Source organism: Arachis ipaensis, chromosome B8, assembly GCF_059453495.1.
Source record: "Arachis ipaensis isolate K30076 ecotype BB chromosome B8, ASM5945349v1, whole genome shotgun sequence".
In the NCBI taxonomy this organism is placed as follows: domain Eukaryota; kingdom Viridiplantae; phylum Streptophyta; class Magnoliopsida; order Fabales; family Fabaceae; genus Arachis; species Arachis ipaensis.
In genome coordinates, this window is record NC_142443.1 from 120,764,156 (window position 1) to 120,774,405 (window position 10,250).

Below are 10,250 nucleotides of genomic sequence, written 5' to 3' on the forward strand. Positions count from 1 at the left end.
TCTTGTGGCTCATGGTCCTTTGTGCTATGAAGAACGTATTGCTCGTCAAGAAGTTTTGTTCACAATGCTTGATAAAATTCTTGGAGCTACTAGTTATACCGTTCATGATTACAACTATCGTATCCTAGGCCGGCTCAAAGAACGTTTGAAGCAGTCAAGGGCTGACGAAGTAGGTAGATTGGCTGCGCAAATTCGTATACTAGAAAAAGAAAATGAGGAACTTTTGGGACAAGTTGAAATGTTTGGGAGATATTAGAGGAATAGGGTGCATGATGGATCATGTAATGCATGTTTCAGATAGAGGTACGCCAGGCTTTGGGATTTCTATGTTAGTGTAATTTAGAACTAGTAATTTGGCTGTATTTGTTAATGTTTCCTTCGGGCTAGACTACTTGGGTGGCCGGCAAATATCCGGTTAAAACTGATATTGTTGCTGCTATTTTACTCAAGATTTGTGTAATAAATTAAATTTAATCTAGCCGTTAATGTTATGCCATTTTATTTTGGGGTTTGATACAGGTGTTATGATGACAATTTAAGTTGCTTCTGGACTGCACAAGTATCCAACTCGTTGCACAAGTAATATTGAAAGGAATGGAAATCAAGGCAGTCTCTTAATTTTTGCCTGATAACAATTTCTTCCATGTTAACCAGGGAACTCTGTTTCATGGTGGTACACTAATTCAAAGTTTTTGCTCAAAAGAAATAAGTTTTTTTCTAATATGCTGCTTCAGCCCCAACATTTTTACGAAAGTAAATTATGTTAATGTCTACTTGATCCGTGTATGCAATTTAGCTAGCATGACATTCCATATTTAGCAAACTTAATTTCAGAGGGTGAATATCATGGTGCCATAAGGTTGTGGTTCTGTTATCTAATTTATAAAAAAATTAATGGACCAAAAATTGATAATGGGGTGGCAATACATGTAGTGGCAAGCTGACTTAAGTCTAATGCAAATTTGGGTTTTCAGTTGGCCCTGCAATTTGGGCTTCATGGATGACTTTTGCATTCAATCAATCAGTCTGTAGCCAGAAAGAGTGTTTCAGCAGGAAAGGGTATTTTGGAAGCAACAGCAGATAATCAATACCTCGGAATGTGTGCCAAGCAAAAATTTGGGATTTCAAACCTTCTCTCTCTAAAATGCACCTCTTTTGCTGCTTTTTTGCTATCTAATCTAAAAGTATGCATCTTTGAGACTGTGAATTTTCTGTAGTACTCCCAAGCCTTTCTCCTCATGGACCTACAATACTTGGGCCTTACATCTACAAGCCCATGACTTCAACTTTTTCAATACGAGGTAAGGCATATCTCCAACATACTGCATCCCGCAATCTCTTTATTTGTCCCGTGTGAACTTGGCGCCAATTACGTTGGTGCACTCTTCTCTGCTCTGTGTCGTTGGAGGCAGACATGAAGAACAAGGGGAAGGCTACTCTGTTGAATGTTGGGGGTCCCCATCTGACTTCGAAAGATGACTCTGGTGTGGAAGAGGCAAAGTAGATGCCAGCTGTGACTGAGGAGGTATTTTCCACATCGGATGATCCTGTCATTGACGTGTTCAACAAAGTGTGTGAGGTGGTTTGCATAATGATCATTTCCACATGGATCTCTTTAGTTGATGTTATCTTTCAACTGTGTGTTTATATTTTTTAAGAAACTTATTTTCATTGGGTTTGCAGATTTTGCTTGGATCTGATGGAGCAACTAGATCTATTGTTGAGACTCAGGCAAAGGAAAGTAAGAAGCTTAAGCGTACCGTTGATGGTCACGGAACCCTACTGGAGGTACTGTGTTCAGAATATGGGAAAGGACGAGAAAGGCTGCTAACGCACCATGAGAGGTATGGTTCAACTAAAGGTATTGCTGTGCATGACACAAAGAAGTAAAAGAAGGAGTCTCACTGAAAGCCAAAGCTGGCCTGTGAGGATGTTGACGCGGTGGTTGTTACTAAGGACGTCGATACTATTATAGCCAAGATCGGCGCTGGGATGAATGCTATAAACACAAACCTCGACCATGCAAAAAATTCTGACTACAAAATGGGAGCAAGGCCTGCATCACAGTCTAGCACTGTTAAGCAACAACCACTCAACGTAGCAATGTGCAAGGAATCACTATTGGTCTATCACTGGAACGCTGTTTTATTTTAGGTTATTTTACATCTACAGATTTTTTTATCACGAGCTAATGCTTCTTTGTCTCCCGGGTTCATTTTAACAAATTTTTTATAGCGGCGGCTAGAGTTTGTTTCTGGCAATGATTCCAGTCGATACACCATTCGTGCCCACGGTGATAAGGAAGTCCCTCTCTTTTACCGAGTGGGTGCACCGGGCTTCATGGATGGTGGAGACCTCCCGCACGTAAGTACTATAACCTTCGTTAGTTCCCACCTTTGTGGAGTTTACATGATCTTTATGACTTGGAGAAATAAATATCATGCCGGACAACTGTGCAGTGTATTGACGTTGTGTTCCGTCCCCCCGCCGGTGTCAACTTTGTGACTGTTGAGTTAGCGGTTGCTGCGTACCTATTCGGTCGGAGGCTCTCGATGAAGTACATGGCCTCATTCGTGAATTTACTTTAATAGTTTGATTTTTTCAGTTGGGTCTTGGATGTGCTGGTGGTTTATAAAGGTGCTTTAGTAAACCGAAACTTCCATCACCGTATGCATCTTAAATTTGTGTTTTCATTTCTCGTTGGACATTTTTAACTGGATTTTTTCATAAAGAACCACAATAAGCCATCCGTGTAGCATTGTGAATTTGTTAATAGCTCATTACTTGAAGGAGTTGTTAGTTGGTAACATCGTAAATTTTTTGCATGGCTCTTCCCCGAATTTTTTTGTTTTTTGGTCAATCCCCTAAAGTTAAGGACAACTGCTCCCCCCCAACCCCATTTATTTTTCAGTTTTTGGAAAAGTCAAAGAATCATGCGTTTTTTGTCCACCAAAGAATCAAGTTGGTTAAGAAATGGGAACATTAAATTTGGGCCTTAGGCCCATGGTTCGGTCTCTATTTACTGCATCCTAAAAAAATAACGATGTGGGTTGATCCATTCCATTCAAATAACTAATTCCATAAAGATAAAAAGGTTCATCAAGTCCCTTGAAAAACTATAAGCTATATTATTAATACTAAAATCATGCATTATAAATAATTTCAATGAAAAATTTCTTCTACTGTATTTCTCAAATATCATTGAATCTCACAGCCTTGTTGATATATGATAATAACATAGCCCCATTTAAAGACATTTAACTAATCTGTTGAACAAAAGATATGTAAAAATTAAAATAAACATATGTACAAGGAAATTTTGTTTAAACACATAAATAGAATAGAGCCAAATATCTAGATTTGCATTCTCGATTAACAGGCCTATCTAATTTCCAGTAACAACTCATCTCATCAGGTTAGTGTCGTCTTCTATATGTGTTCTTTAGGTAAAAACAGTTTTATTTATTTATTTTTCAGTACTTTAAGTTAAAGATAGAAATAAACTTGAATTGTTGTTAAATATTAATGAAATAAGGAGTAAACAATTTGCAAAACGTCCCATGCTTTGACTTACAAATTTCCTCTCATCTTTTTTGGCCTTGTTGGGCTTCGGCTCAGGAATAAAGTATGGAATAATCACTTTTCTACGTACATCTGCCGCAATCCTCTCATCTACCATCATCGTCCCCAGCTATCTTGATTCGTCTTATCCAGTATAATGCTCACTTTGTCCACGTCGTTAGTGGCATGATAATAAACTTTTATCTTACTGTTAGTTTAATTATGACTCCTTCCTCACATTTCGCATATTACTAGTTTTGCCTTGAAGAGAAGGTAAGCTTTGCTACAATTTTCATTCAGCGACTTCTAATTTCGCTTGATCGAACTCTGCAGGGTGGTGCTGATCCCCAACGAACATCGCCAGGGAGACAGGCAAGCTTTGTGGACGTTGCGACCGGGAGAGGAAGTTGTGGATAATGTAATGTTGTTTGAACTAACATTTAGTCAGCTCACTGTTAGTTGTCTTAGTCTAATCGTTTCTAGTGATAAGCTTTGTTTTAACAATCAGAAATACGTCGACTGTGATGCTTCGTACAGGTGCTGACTCTGCTGGCTACTATGCTGACTGATGAGCAAGTAGATAGGCGCATCTCGTGGCTTCCGATGACATTCACAGTATGTCACCTAAATCCCGGTGTTTTAGAAACTGTTTAATAACTATTCCAACTTCTGTTATATATATTGTAAGCACGAGTGCCATGATGGAAACTAATGGATCATATTGATAATGCAGCAAGTGGCCCTGAATCCTGTCGCATTCTGCAAGGAGACATTGTCCTTCATCAGGCAACACTACATGGGCCAGGCTGATGATCTCACGAAGGTATTCCACAGGACAATGGATTTGCGGTTTGATCCATTTATAGATGTCCCAGCCCAAGGATAAACTATTTTTTCCCCAGATCTATGTTTCGATGCACTTAAATCGTCATTGGTATCTAATGATAATCGATATCCAGAACGAATCCCAGATTTATCTGGACTCCCTGAAGTCTCAAAATATGCGTGATGCCAAGATCAACCAGATGTATTTTGTGGTAGTTTTACTGCGTGACAATCCCTTGTGTTCTACTTAATAATGATGCGTAGCATTCTTTAAATTTACTATACCTAAGTATCATGTCCATTTGGCATTGCAGGCTAGGTACATCCAACAATTGCTGCGAGAAGGAAAGTTCTATGACAGACCAGAAAGTAAAGCACCACAAGTCACGGATTTCAAATTTTCAGAGCCTGTGACAGGTCAACAAGCACCAATGTCTAATGATTGTGGCATTTGGGTTAATGTGATTCCATCCATTGAGCAACCCAAATGCCACAATCATTGGACATTGGTGCTTGTTGACCTGTCATAAGCTCTGAAAATTTGAAATCCATGACTTCTGGTGGTTTGCTTTCTGGCCTGTCATAGAACTTTCCTTCTCGCAGCAATTGTTGGATGTACCTAGCCTGCAATGCTAAATGGACATGATACTCAGGTATAGTAAATTTAAAGAATGCCACGCATCATTATTAAGTAGAACACAAGGGATTGTCACGCGGTGAAACTACCACAAAATACATATGGTTGATCCTGGCATCACGCATATTTTGAGACTTCAGAGAGTCCAGATAAATCAGGGATTCGTTCTGGATATCGATGATCATTAGATACCAATGACGATTTAAGTGCATCGGAACATAGATATGGGGAAAAAATAGTTTAACCTTGGGCTGGGACATTTATAAATAGATCAAACCATAAATCCATTATCCTGTGGAATACAGAGGTGTACCTTCGTGAGATCATCAGCCCGGCCCATGTAGTGTTGCCTGATGAAGGACAATGTCTCTTTGCAGAATGTGACAGGATTCACGGCCACTTGCTGCATTATCAATATGATCCATTAGTTTCCATCATGGCACTCGTGCTTACAATATATATAACAGAAGTTGGAGTAGTTATTAAATAGTTGCTAAAACACCAGGATTTAGGCAACTGATGAGCGGATAATTTATACACTTTTTGGCATTGTTTTTAGTATATTTTTAGTAGAATCTAGTTACTTTTAGGGATGTTTTCATTAGTTTTTATGTTAAATTCACATTTCTGGACTTTACTACGAGTTTGTGTATTTTTCTGTGATTTCAGGTATTTTCTGGCTGAAATTGAGGGACTTGAGCAAAAATCAGATTCAGAGGTTGAAGAAGGACTGCTGATGCTGTTGGATTTTGACCTCCCTGCACTCAAAGTGGATTTTCTGGAGCTACAAAACTCAAAATGGTGCGCTTCCAATTGAGTTGGAAAGTAGACATCCAGGGCATTGAACGTAAAAGGGCATTGAACGCCAGTTCTATGCTGCTGTCTGGAGTTAAACGCCAGAAACACGTCACAAGCGAGAGTTGAACGCCAGAAATACGTTACAAACTGGCGTTCAACTCCAAGATTGACCTCTACACATATAACATTCAAGCTCAGCCCAAGCACACACCAAGTGGGCCCCAGAAGTGGATTTATGCATCAATTACTTACTTCTGTAAACCCTAGTAACTAATTTAGTATAAATAGGACTTTTTACTATTGTATTAGACATCTTATGATCTTTGGATTATCTTTTGATCATTTTTAGATCTCTAGACCTCCATGGGAGGCTGGCCACTCGGCCATGCTTACCCTATATTCACTTATGTATTTTTCATACGGTAGAGTTTCTGCACTCCATAGATTAAGGTGTGGAGCTCTGCTGTTCCTCAAAGATTAATGCAAAGTACTACTGTTTTTCTATTCAATTCAACTTATTCTGCTTCTAAGATATTCATTCGCACTTCAACCTGAATGTGATAAACGTGACAATCATCATCATTCCCTATGAACGCGTGCCTGACAACCACTTCCGTTCTACCTTAGATTGAATGAGTATCTCTTGGATCTCTTAATCAGAATCTTCATGGTATAAGCTAGATTGATGGCGGCATTCATGAGAGTCCGAAAAGTCTAAACCTTATCTGTGGTATTCCGAGTAGGACTCTGGGATTGAATGACTGTGATGAACTTCAAACTCGCGAGTGCTGGGCGTAGTGACAGACACAAAAGGAGGGTGAATCCTATTCCAGTATGATCGAAAACCTCAGATGATTAGCCGTGCTGTGACAGAGCATTTGGACCATTTTCACAAGAGGATGGGATGCAGCCATTGGCAAGGGTGATGCCTCCAGACGATTAGCCATGCAGTGACAGCGCATCGGACCATTTTCCAGAGAGGATTAAAAGTAGCCATTGACAACGGTGATGTCCTTACATAAAGCCAGCCATGGAAAGGAGTAAGACTGATTGGATGAAGACAGCGGGAAAGCAGAGATTCAAAGGAACGAAAGCATCTCTATACGCTTATCTGAAATTCTCACCAATGAATTACATAAGTGTTTCTATCCTTATTTTCTATCTATTTATTATTTATGTTCAAAAACTCCATAACTATTTTATATCCGCCTGACTGAGATTTACAAAGTGACCATAGCTTGCTTCATACCAACAATCTCCGTGGGATCGACCCTTACTCACGTAAGGTTTATTACTTGGATGACCCAGTGCACTTGCTGGTTAGTTGTATCGAAGTTGTGAATGAAAAACGATTTATTAAGACGTGCGTACAGAGTTTCTGGCGCCGTTGCCTGAGATCACAATTTCGTGCACCAAGTTTTTGGCGCCGTTGCCGGGAATTGTTCGAGTTTGAACAACTGACGATTCATCTTGTTGCTCAGATTAGGTAATTTTCTTTTTGTTTTATTTTCAAAAATTTTTCAAAAACCTTTCAAAAATTTCTCACTTGTTTTAAAAAAAAAATGTTTTCAAAAAAATATATTTTTCTTCAGAATTTTTAAGAATGAATTCTAGAGTTTCATGAAGCATGTTGAAGCATGGCTGGCTATAAAGCCATGTCTAAATTCTTTTGGGCTGAGGTTTTGGCCTAAAATTGAATGAATTACTCGCATATTCATGCTAAAGCTTGACTGGCTATTAAACCATGTCTAACCCTCAGATTGGAGCTTTAGACTAAGAATACAAGATTCCTGGAATTCATATTAAAAATTTTGGAATCCTTATTTTTATTTTTCAAATAATTTTCGAAAAAATCCAAAAAAATCATAAAATCATAAAAATAAAAAATATTTTGTGTTTATTGCTTGAGTCTTGAGCCAAATTTTTTAAGTTTGGTGTCAATTGCATACTCATCTTGCATTTTTCGAAAATTGCATTCATGCATTGCATTCATCATGATCTTCAAGTTGTTCTTGATAAACCTTCTTGATTGATCTTCATATTACATTGTTTTGTGTTGTATGTTGTTTTTCATATGCATTCTTGCATTCATAGTGTCTAAACATGAAAGATTTCTAAGTTTGGTGTCTTGCATGTTTTCTTTGCATATAAAATTTTCAAAAATAATTTCTTGATGTTCATCATGATCTTCAAAGTGTTCTTGATGTTCATCTTGACATTCATAGTGTTCTTGCATGCATTCCTTGTTTTGATCCAGAAAGAAAAGAGAAAAACATGAAAATGACGTTTTAATTTTTCTCTCTCATCATTAAAAATTCAAAAATCAAAAAAATATATTTTCCTTTTTCTCTCTTAAAATTTCGAAAATTAGATTTGACTTTTTTAAAAATTTTTAAAATCTAGTTGTTTTTATGAGTCAAATCAAATTTTCAATTTAAAAATCTTATCTTTTTCAAAATCTTTTTCAAAAATAAAATCTTTTTCATTTTTCTTATCTATTTTCGAAAATTTCAAAAAAATATTTTTCAAAAATATTTTTCTTAATTTTACATCATATTTTCGAAAATAACATCATCAATTAATGTTTTGATTCAAAAATTTCAAGTTTGTTACTTGCTTGTTAAGAAAGATTCAAACTTTGAGTTCTAGAATCATATCTTGTGATTTCTTGTGAATCAAGTCATTAATTGTGATTTTAAAAATCAAATCTTTTTCAAAACTAATTTCAATCATATCTTTTCAAAAATATCTCTTTATCTTATCTTTTTCAAAATTTGATTTTAAAATATCCTTTCTAACTTCTTATCTTCTTATCTTTTCAAAATTTTCAAATTTGTTTCAACTAACTAACTAACTTTTTGTTTGTTTCTTATCTTTTTCAAAACTACCTAACTAACTCTCTCTCTCTAATTTTCGAAAATATCTTCCCTCTTTTTCAAAATTTCTTTTTAATTAACTAATTATTTTAATTTTTGATTTTAATTTTCGAAAAATTACTAACATTTTTCAAAAACTATTTTCGAAAATCACTAACTCTTTTTCAAAAATAATTTTCGAAAATTCTCCTTCTCTCTCATCTCCTTCTATTTATTTATTCATCTACTAACACTTCATCTCACCCAAATTCGAACCCCCTCTTCCATCTGTGTTCGAATTTTTTCTTCTTCTTTTCTTCTACTCACACAGGGACCTCTATACTATGGTAAAAAGGACCCCTATTATTATTATTTTTCTGTCCCTCTTTTTCATATGAGCAGGAGCAAGGACAAGAACATTCTTGTTGAAGCAGATCCAGAACCTGAAAGGACTCTGAAGAGGAAACTAAGAGAAGCTAAATTACAACAATCCAGCAAGCACCTTTCAGAAATTTTTGAACAGGAAGAAGAGATGGCAGCCGAAAATAATAATAATGCAAGGAGGATGCTTGGTGACTTTACTGCACCTAATTCCAATTTAGATGGAAGAAGCATCTCCATTCCCGCCATTGGAGCAAACAATTTTGAGCTGAAACCTCAATTAGTTTCTCTGATGCAGCAGAACTGCAAGTTTCATGGACTTCCATCTGAAGATCCTTTTCAGTTCTTAACTGAATTCTTGCAGATATGTGATACTGTTAAGACTAATGGAGTAGATCCTGAAGTCTACAGGCTCATGCTTTTCCCTTTTGCTGTGAGAGACAGAGCTAGAATATGGTTAGACTCTCAACCTAAGGATAGCCTGAACTCTTGGGATAAGCTGGTCAAGGCTTTCTTAGCCAAGTTCTTTCCTCCTCAAAAGCTGAGTAAGCTTAGAGTGGATGTTCAGACCTTCAGACAGAAAGAAGGTGAATCCCTCTATGAAGCTTGGGAGAGATACAAAGAACTGACCAAAAAGTGTCCTTCTGACATGCTTTCAGAATGGACCATCCTGGACATATTCTATGATGGTCTATCTGAATTAGCTAAAATGTCATTGGATACCTCTGCAGATGGATCCATTCACTTAAAGAAAACACCTGCAGAAGCTCAAGAACTCATTGACATGGTTGCTAATAACCAGTTCATGTACACTTCTGAGAGGAATCCTGTGAGTAATGGGACGCCTATGAAGAAGGGAGTTCTTGAAATTGATACTCTGAATGCCATACTGACTCAGAATAAAATATTGACTCAGCAAGTCAATATGATTTCTCATAGTCTGAATGGAATGCAAGCTGCATCCAACAGTACTCAAGAGGCATCTTCTGAAGAAGAAGCTTATGATCCTGAAAACCCTGCAATAGCAGAGGTGAATTACATGGGTGAACCTTATGGAAACACCTATAACCCCTCATGGAGAAATCACCCAAATCTCTCATGGAAGGATCAACAAAAGCCTCAACAAGGCTTTAATAATGGTGGAAGAAACAGGTTTAGCAATAGCAAGCCTTTTCCATCATCCACTCAGCAAC

The 10,250-nt window shown here is 37.2% G+C and overlaps 1 non-coding gene across 1 annotated transcript; it reads right to left on the bottom strand.

The window, feature by feature from the left end:
* Nucleotides 1–9,604: 9,604 nt before the first annotated feature.
* On the bottom strand, nucleotides 9,605–9,712 carry LOC148549442 (small nucleolar RNA R71). The gene has a single exon (XR_015898971.1). It is a non-coding gene; the product is annotated as a small nucleolar RNA R71 (small nucleolar RNA).
* Between the last annotated feature and the right edge of the window lie 538 nt (nucleotides 9,713–10,250).